This window comes from Notothenia rossii, assembly GCF_949606895.1.
Source record: "Notothenia rossii genome assembly, chromosome: 2".
NCBI classification, from domain to species: Eukaryota; Metazoa; Chordata; class Actinopteri; order Perciformes; family Nototheniidae; genus Notothenia; species Notothenia rossii.
The window spans coordinates 84,837,909-84,848,051 of NC_136904.1; the positions used below are offsets into that span (position 1 = coordinate 84,837,909).

A 10,143-nucleotide genomic window follows, 5' to 3' on the forward strand; every position below is an offset into this window, starting at 1 on the left:
ATTGCTCAGGTACCTTGGGATCCTTTTGGATCTGGCTCACCAAGAACCAACTGGCAAACATCGACAACAAACAAAACAGATTTGGTTATGAAGAACTTTAAATGTAACCTTGTTCTTATTGTTTATGTCCTAGTGCTGGATAAAGCATCAGATTAAGATGCCGATTAAGGCGAGGTGTAACGCAAACAGGTGGGGTTGCTGCATATCAACAAGTAATGCCCTCACACACCCCCCCGCCCCTCTGCTTTTAGATTGAAGACAAAGAACAGAGCAGTGTCTTTAGTGGGGTAGCGGAGGAATGGGAGGGAGCCAAGCCACGCAGACCCCAGCCAAGTGCAGGATCACGGACGAGGAATGAATGATGCTTAGATAAGGGACAAAGTAAAGAGGGCAGACCAAACAGGAAAACTACGAAGGGAGAATGTGCGGGGCGTTGCCTCCCCGAGCAGGAAAATGTGCTGATATGAAAATATGTTGCTTTTCTTTTATGATTTTAATTACTGTGTATTTTTGCACTGAATGTTTTTTTTGTTAGCACAAAAAACATCCCAGTTAAGTCTATACATATAAAATAAGGGTGTAAGATGGACTAAGAGGCACAGGGAGAGTCCTCTTCCAATGCTAACATTCCAATTGTATGATATTATTATACATTAGTTTAACAGCTAACAGTTTCGTATCAGGAAATCCTGGATCCAGTACACTACTAGAATCAAATCCTTCTCTTCTTGGCCCATCTGTCCACCAAAGTTTGCACTGAAATGTTGAGGTTTTGAGATATCTGTCATGAAAAGTGTAAAAACCAGGTGGAAACATGTGACTTCTTAAGTGAAAGCAATACATCTGTGCAACATTTTTATTGCAAGGCAATGTAGGTGTAAAATATTTTAGAAGCAGTTATGGAAGCTTTCATTAGAAATAGAATAACTAGCATTGAAGAGCAACACGTTTGACAGTTGGAAGTGTGCAGTTCTCCAGCTAATGTACTCATGGCACAATTGCAGACCTCAAAATGCTAAATTAGTCATTGAGAATAGGGCCAAAATGGAGAGAAAAAACCTAGGGTAATCTGCTTCTTTTCCCACACAAGGGACCAGGAGAACACAGGCTATGTTGTACCCCCCTTTCCTTTTTATCCAAGTTCTCCTTTATGTATTCAAATTCACTTCAGCAGCATAAAATTCTCCCAAGAGACAGCATTGTCCTCCTGCTTGTCCCTTGGGCTCCCAGTAACATCTCTTCACTCCACACAATTGAGCGCTACACCTAGCAGACAGACGTTTTTCCACAGTGCCCTCTTTTTAAATAATTCAATGCCATTTGAAGAAAATTAATTAAAATGCTTTAACGCTACCAGTAAATGCACAGAATGTATAAAGGCTTTGTGCAAATTACTCCACTTTTAGTATGGCGGAGTGAAACAAATGTAGTGAATAGCCTTTCACCGGTTTTACTCCCTGAATAATAACCGCTGTTTGGTCATTATGTGTGAAAATAAAGGGTACACACATTTTACCCTCTCTCTGTCTCATTGCATTCAGGAAACTTAGAATAGCACATTTTCCACCGATGGCTGAGTTGCAATTGCAGTTACAAATGTACGAACACTATACTTTCATAATAACGCGGTCCAAATGCTTCAAAAGGCGCGTAGGTCTGCTCTAGTGAACTTGAATGTGTGGTCCTTGGTGCATAAAGTAAGCATAAGGCCAACTCTATAGCAATGAGGCTTTACTGAATGAAATGAAAAGCCTGAGGCGTCAGAGTTAATACATTAACACAGGGACGGACTAACAGACACAAATACTAAGAAGCGGAATAAAATAAATGACAGAGAACCGTAGTGAAATAATAAGTGTCTCGCTTGTATTTTACACTGAAGTTGTGATCATACTGTAAGTCCCCATCTTAAGATGTTAATTTATTATGTAAAAAAATAAATGAATATAAATACGCAATCTCCGTTATCATGAGGGGTTCTGCCAGAGGCTCCCAACACATAAAAATCACATAAAGCCCTTTGGTAGGAGTGATTTTAAAGTATTACAATATGATCAGATCTATTCACTGCTAGCATGATGCAAATAGGCTCAATGACATGCCTGCCTCTACAAAACTCTCCCACTGGGTTCTAATAAAACATTACAATTTCCCACTCTCCATTCTCCCTCAGAAACATACCAGTCTGCAGCCCTGTGATCTGCTACAGACAAAATGAGACGCAGCAGCTACAACAGAACTGAGACACAGTCAGAGTATTCCCTGCGCTCCTTGAATAGATAATGCTTTTCCTTCACATTCCTTTATTCTTTCAAATAGAATGCATCAGAGGCCAAATATTAATTCTTCTCGTCATACGGAGGAGCTACGCAAGTGGCATACTAGGATGGGCTTTTGAATGATTAAGGGAAAACATAAAGGGTTTCTTTTGGCGCTTTGAACTTTCTGCAGACTTCTGACAACTCTCCACTTATTCCCCACTCTGCAGGAGACTTGATGTTAAAAGACAACATTAATGAAAGCTCTGTAACAGGTAGAGACAGAGGGATTAATGCAATCTAAACACAGCAAGCCTCTCAGAACTGGCTCTGGCTAGCAGGCGAATGGGGAACCACTTTTCTTCACTTTTCCTGTGTCCTCCCACCATGAATCTCCTTTAAAGAAACGCCAATGGATCCGATCACCTCATTCGCTATTCCCTCCCTCCCTCACCGGAGCCCATAAAGATGCACGTGTGGGGGAATCACTTCAAGGAATGACATTGACTGGGGATGTGCTGACTTGCACCACTGTTTGTCTTTTGATGTGAGAGATCAAATCAATGTACACGCCGTTCTCCGAGCAATGTGCAGGCAGATTAGCATTAGCCCGAAGGTGCCTGCTTGCCCTCAATCATTAGCGTTAGTGTCTGACTCTCCAAATAATCAGGATTTACTCAGTGCTGTTGTGAGCTGCACTGATAGGTGCAAAAACAGCATAACATTTAAGATGAAGGGTAATGTGAAGCTGTCATAATGAGACTAACACCTACATAAGCCATATACACTGCCTGACACTGGCATTTGTTATTGGTGTGAGCGCGATATTTGTCACTGGCCTGGTGTGCAATGGTGCCTTCACATGGAAAATACCACGATGAGATCTCCTGAGTGCTTAAGTCAGATGGATTGAATGCTCTTGAACACTGATAAAGGTTGATCTCAGGTAGTGGCAACATTATTGTAGGAAGACTAATGCAGAATAATTGGCATATTTTGTCCCGTCAAACCCCGGAACAATGATATATTTAACACTCGGAAGTTTATCTTTGCATCACAAGGGAAATATCAGCATATTGCATCAATATTTGAGTATATTTTGATAAACTTTTTGACAAATGTATTCCCTAAGTGTCCCTTCAGTGTTAAAAGAGAATTACTCCGACAATAATTGTGTAAAGAAACTATTAAGGGGTGCGACTTGAGATTAAAAAGGCATAAGGATCTTGGCAATGCATTTCTGCCACATTTGAATTCATACTGTTTGCCTGTAACTTCATGCTAATGATCAAAGTTGAGGGGGGGATTCTCCTGAGTGCAAGTTATGAAGATGAGATGAGGAGAGAGAGGGAGAGAAACTGCTTTGCTGCCCTGCTTTGAACACTTTTACACTTTCCAACAAGCTTTGTTTTTTAATTGGCTGAAATTAATCTTAGGGATGTAGATGCCTGATTTGCATTCATTAAAACCCAACCAAAAGAAGTCATGCTTAATTCCAATCAAATTTGCTTAATTATGCATGGCGAGATATTCCCAAATGAGCTGTGGATTTTTGTCAGACCCTTTTTTTTTGTTTCCTATAGCAAATAAAATGTAATGAAGCTGTCTTTTTGTGTTTTACTGAATGTTGAGGAGAATATGAGGAGCACCTTGAGTCTGGGCTGAAAACAATATTACTGCTAAAGTGATTATAAGAATCTGCATTTTTCATTGTTAATTGTGGATGTCAGCATCATTAATTTTAATTTACGGCAGGCAATAAAATTAAGAATACTTTGTGCTGATGTTTTAAATCATGCCTGTGAAGGGGACACATAATGCAACTTAAATCTCAAGTAGATATTGATTGGGGTGGATGGTCTTTTCTATGAATCTTAAATAGGCAGACGCTGGGAATCTGCTTGAGACTTCACTTTTACGAGTTAACTCCAGCACCAGATAGCACAAGCGCAATACAATTAAAGAAGTGTCAGTTTATGCACACACGCATTTGTGCACGTGCTGTCACACACACACACAACTTAATCAGTAAACTGCATAACATCAGAATGATGTTGAACCAGAACACAGTCATAAAGGAGTGAATGCGATACAATTTAATCAAAGCACAAATAACTTCTTCATAAATAGTTTAGAATAGGAACACTATTACCTAATATCCAAATAGTAATGTGATTCTTGTGATAATAATGTGCATTATTTGACTACTTTTTTGGATATTTTGACAGTCATATTATTGATTAGATGGTCTGACATTGTGAGGCTGTTTGTGGAGGCAGAATGGAGGAGTTTGAGGTGCGGTGCTGTACAGTGCGTGGTCTATGGGGGATGATATTATGTGTTTCTGCTCCAACACTTGATTTATAGCTTCATTTGGACCGCGCTTGTACGAAACACATCCTGCCGCTGCAGGAGCTTTAGTGCATTGTAGTCTGAAAACAAAGGAAGAATAAAATTGATCTTTCTGGACACACACAAAATCAATGAATGGCTATTTCCTGTTCCATGGCATGTTAGTCCAACTGACTTGCTCAATCCTTGAACTTACCTTGTGTCCTCATTGCTGGAGAGGAAAGGGCTTCAGAGTGCAGTGGAAACTTAAGATGATGTCATTTGGGTTTCTTTGGATCGGAGACATTTTGTTTTCTCTCCCTGCCTTGACCCTTAAAAAGAAAACATTGCAAGGGCCTCAGGTTCGTTTCTATGTCATCGCTTGCTTATTTTCTTATTATAAACTGTCAATCTTTTCCAATGTTTAGTTTTAGATTTGTAAAAGTGTGTGGGAGGCTACTTAGCGATGATTTAATATCAAGGCAGCTAATATGGCAAAAGGGAAAAAGCTAACTCATACATGTATGTCTTGAAAAGTGTGAACTGCTTTAGTGAAACTGCACATGCTTGACTATTATTCCAGAGGATGTGTTTGTACCTGTTGTACAATACCTTCTGTTTTGTAACAAGGTGATTGTGTTTCCAACACAAAAAGACTGTGATGTTCAATTGTTCTCTTTCAGCCTGGCTGTTAGCCAGCGGCTCCTTCTTGACACATGGAGCTGGTACACTATCAGCTCCCCTCTCCTCTTCCTGTCTGCTTTCCTGGCGGTGACTGAAGCAAGTCACTCTAATGCAACAATGATGGTGATTTCACTCTGCTTATCGAAGCGACTAAGTACTTAAGCAGCTGCTTGTACTTTGATCCAATTTACTTCCTGAATGTGTGCTTCCTCATGCACAGTAAACAGGCCTGCCTAAGTTGTCATTAGTTCAAAGCTAAGGCAAATAGTTCACGATTATTGTTTGCTTATTTTTTCGTCCTACTTTCTACAGTAGCTCTGTTAACAGAAGAGAGTTCACTTTAGTGACAGGCCTGCTCAAAATGGGGCATATTTCAGGTATCAATTTGTACGTTATGGCAACGGCTATAATTCAATATTGCCAGCGGAGCTCTGGAGGTTGAACGAAAAAAAGCCATAAGTTGAATAGCGCAACCTTTAACATCATTGTGCGCTTGACTCATCTCCAAGGACAGGACAGATAAAAGATGATCAGTAAGAAAATTGATAGCACAGATTTAATAAACATCCTCAAAATGATCTCGGTGACCTGCAGGTAGCGCGGCAGTCACTCGTACTTCTCCTGGGTTAAAGAATCAAGTGAGATGATTCATTTGAGTGACTGAGGTAGTTGAGTTTGATGGATCATTCCTAAAAGCATCATTGCTAATCTTCAGCTCCTCTTTTTTAGGTTATTCACAGATCAGTGAGTTTTCCGGCTAATCCTGGACCTGACGCTGCTCTTGTCTGTGTACATGGTATTCATCATACTCTGACAGGCAGAGTCCTTCAGACGACAAATAACCTTCAGAGAGGGGAGGCAGGCAAGCAGTAGGTGTGCAGTTATTTTGGATACATTTCACAGTGGAGTAGGAAAGCTGCACGGGGAGATGTATGGTGTCCTTGTTGGGTGCGGAGAGATGGACCCCTCTCCGTTTCGTAGCATAATCATTCTGAGCCTCAGCCATGCCTTCGACAACTCAATCAGACAGCTCTCTACCTGTAAAGTGGCTGGGTTGATTTGATTGCCATTTTTATTGGATCCCGGTCACATAAATCAAACCAATGGGGACGGCTGTACAGACGTGACCACTCGTCATTCGCTAGTAGCCTTGGAAACATTGTTTCGGGGGCCGCGTGGCTGTCATTGGAGGTAAATCAGGGGTCTGAAGTTTCTTTCCTCCAACACAGGAGCATCGAGTTAAATCATCTTGAAAATTGATGTCAGTGCGCCCAAGTGTTTTCACCTATCCCTTGGATAGAGTCCCATCAACTGGTGACAATGTCAGCACTTTTACCCTTCCCTCAAAAAAAAGCATGTTTCCTGTCTTAAGGCCTCGAGGCCTGCTGTGGCTGATAAGAGCTGTTAAAGCTTTCTATCGGATTTATTACTTGTTTTCAAATATAAATATATATTTTGCTGCAAATCAAAACAACTAGAAAGTTTCAAATTGAACTGGAAACATTTAGTGAACTTTAAGTTATACATTTGTTTTTGAGTTCAATTCTATATTTGAGTTGGAATCAAAAACAACTAAATCAGACGGTTACGTCGACTTGTACGGGGAGTCATTTATCCTGTAAAATAAAGTAGTCCTCCCTTCCAGCCGGTAAACTCAGAGACCCTGTCTTTGAAACTTAATTCATTGCTCATCGCTAAGCACTGTCTGGTGAGCTTTTTTGATTCAGTGTGAACTGATTAAGTCTATCATGTCCACCAGCGCTTACAGTGGGAACATATTAGATTAAATACAGGTAGCTAATTTCCTCCTCTGCATGGGTGAGTGGGAGTATGAATGAAAGTGATGTAAAATTAATTTAAACCTCTGAAATTTTGATCACGCTGAGGCTATTTTGGTTCTCATGATGACAAGTAATAGGCGGTTGTTGCTTTCTAACCTCACAATATTACCCCGTTTGCCTATAGGGCTTTCAGGATCAATTTCATTCAGCATAAATATCACTTGATCTGTAAAACAAATTAGAAATAATAAAAGCAATAAAAATGCACCCAAGCTCTATTGAGATGTCCCTTCTAGCCATGTGTCAAGACTGAAGACATTAATGATACACGGAGGAGAGAAAATTACCATCTAGGATACGTCCGAACCAGTAAACTGGTAAACAAGCTGGCCGTTAGGAGTGGGGATGATTTGAATCAACAAGGGTGAACAGATATGGATACTCCGCGCATTAGTGTTAATAGGAATAGATTATGGAGGGATTTCGTGGAGTGACCTTCAGTGCACTAATTGAAATAGTATTCCGAGTCAGCAGTGGAGTAATCAACTTAAACACAGAATCATAAATCATCATGAATAGCGCTGTCACAACCAAGCCATTAGCCTCGTGTTTTTTCCCCAGCAACCTCATGAAAATATCTGCCACACCGATCCGTAGGTTAATAGGAACAGAAATGGCATTTAGAGTCTATTTGGATCAAATGTACTGTGAGCTTGAAAAGTATAACTTTGCTAATTTGCAGGTAATGTGAATTGATGTAGTAAGGGTTGAAGATAGTTCAGGCAACGAGTCAACGCCATAACTCTGTGGAAAAAAACGCAAGAGCTAGATATAGCGTTCATCATAACGGCGCTTTGTGAAAAGTCTTCTGTCTACGAACAGTCTGACACCAAGGGGCCCAGTGGTGGCGAGATATGTTATCAGGCAGGGGTTAGGTAATCATATGTGCTTGCTTTGACCTTTTTCTTTTGTTATTAATTATGGCTGACAAAAACGCAATAAATTGTGAGACCTTAGAGCTACAGTTGCTCACTCTAAGAATGTGCAGGGAGCAACTTGGGTGATCATTGCACAAATCATAACACCACTGTGCTGTGTGATACTGCAGGCTGTTAGCAACTGCACTCTTTATCAGGTCTAATCCACATAATGCAAGTTTATTTACTTAAAGCCACATATATTTCAAGTATCCATACGGAGTGCTTTGTCAAAGTTTACAACATCTATATTAATATCAACAAGTGCCCTCACAGTAAATAGCTTTTTAATTGCAACTAAAGTGAACGAATTAGATACTAAACAGTCGGTTAGCGTCAGTAAAATGTCTTTCACACAACAATACCCAGCAAACTTGTCAGAAACGCTGATAAGAGGGCCGATCCTGGGCGCTTACACGGCATTAATCAAATAGCAGGTCTAATTAAAAGCGCTTTAAACAAAGCTTTTTTTCTAAATGTTGCTCAGGTATGGCAATAATTTTTGATCAGCCAAGCCTGGAAGACAAATAATTAGAACTGCCACAGAGGCCTGATGAGTGATGTCAGCATCTCCGAGTGACCTTCCCCTGCTAATTAATTTTCATTCCAGGGAAAAAAGACCCCGTTGTTGCACATTATTAATTGAGTTCATGAAAAGATGCACCTGATTAATTTTTGTTGATAATACTTGTCATTCTGGCCGCCGCTCGTAATCATTTTATGGGTTTTCATCTTAGTGTTTTTCAAAGTTGATCCAAGTCATCTTTACTGGAGATTAATTTGTCCAAAGTAGAGCTGCCCTGTCCCATCAGACAGCCGGGCCTCAGTCTGTCTCACTTAGACGGCTGGGCAACACATGGTTCCTCTTTATCGGCATTTGTTTATTCTTATTTACCGTAACACATTTATAGAGGGCACATATTGAGAGTAAGTGAGAATAATTAGCCTCACAAATTAATAATTAACTTTTATTACAAAACCATGTTGTGAATGTATAAAAATGCCACAACACTAAATTCAAGTTAAGCTGCTATGTCAGATAAAGTTGTGGCATTAAAAGGTAATAATCCAGTAGTGGGTAATTTACTAATGCAGTGCATTAAATAAGATATAAATATGCATAGCAGCAGAAAATGCAAGGAAAAACTTAGAAGCATGCTATGATTAAAACGGCTTCTTACTTCCATGTTTTACTGTTGAAAAACTAATGGATTATATAATTATGTGTGATGTGATCAGCAATATGTTATGCAACTTTTTTTTAAAGGATACAGAGGTGCCACGGGGTAAACATTTTAGGGTATTTTGTGCAGCGTAATGTTTCAGATTGGCTGGGCATCCAGACTTTAAACAGCTCTGTTTAAAATATATTCAAGTGTAAGGAAAATAGATCCAAGAGTTTGAAGACTTATCAGACCCAAACACTACAGATGTGTTTATAATACTTCAAGACTATATTTTTCAACTCTATCATGAGATAAGCTTTAAAATGCTCCCGTTCAAGTTACATTGCCGGATGATGTTGCATTGTGTTGTGGTTAGAGCTGGGCCAGGTTCAGCTATACTGAAAGCCTAGCACTTTCTCTGCTGCGCCAACACATTGGCCTCATTCTAGCTGGTAGTATGATAGAGTTCAGGAGGAATTCAGCACCCTGTGAAACTGATGTGCTGGTGCAGCCCTCAATTTGTTCCCAAAAGCTGGCAGCAGCCTCTGCTTCTACTGTCAAGACCTGTACTATTTGTCAAAGAGGCAGCAAAGATTCTTCTTAAGGAAACATAAAATGTGTATGACAGTTGGGTTGGAGTTTGATAGCCATTATAGTTAATGACTATGAACTTATTCGATCTGTTAACGAGTATTACCTTGACTTGAGGTCGACATCATTTTGGGGGTCGGAGCAGCTTGTCTTTACTCTTGAGGCAGGAGGAATGGATGGATGGCAATGAGGAGGCACTGCAGCAGCTTCGCTCAGAAGGTCCCAAACACTGCCATTTTCAAGCATATTTCCCATTAGAACAAAATGAAATCCTTAGGCTATCCTTATGATGACTAAAGGTTACAAAAACAACAATAGCCATGACTAGCTATATCAACATTTCGTTTCTGACCAA

At 40.1% G+C, this 10,143-nt stretch overlaps 1 protein-coding gene across 1 annotated transcript in view; it reads right to left on the reverse strand.

Moving 5' to 3' along the window:
• Nucleotides 1–10,143, reverse strand: part of dachd (dachshund d) — a 118,091-nt gene that overhangs the window by 106,411 nt on the left and 1,537 nt on the right. The window contains exons 2-3 of the mRNA XM_079666386.1: nucleotides 9,895–10,017; nucleotides 4,807–4,921 (exon numbers count right to left, since the gene is read on the reverse strand). The gene's annotated coding sequence lies outside the window, so the exon portion shown is untranslated. The remainder of the gene's footprint in view (nucleotides 1–4,806; nucleotides 4,922–9,894; nucleotides 10,018–10,143) is intronic.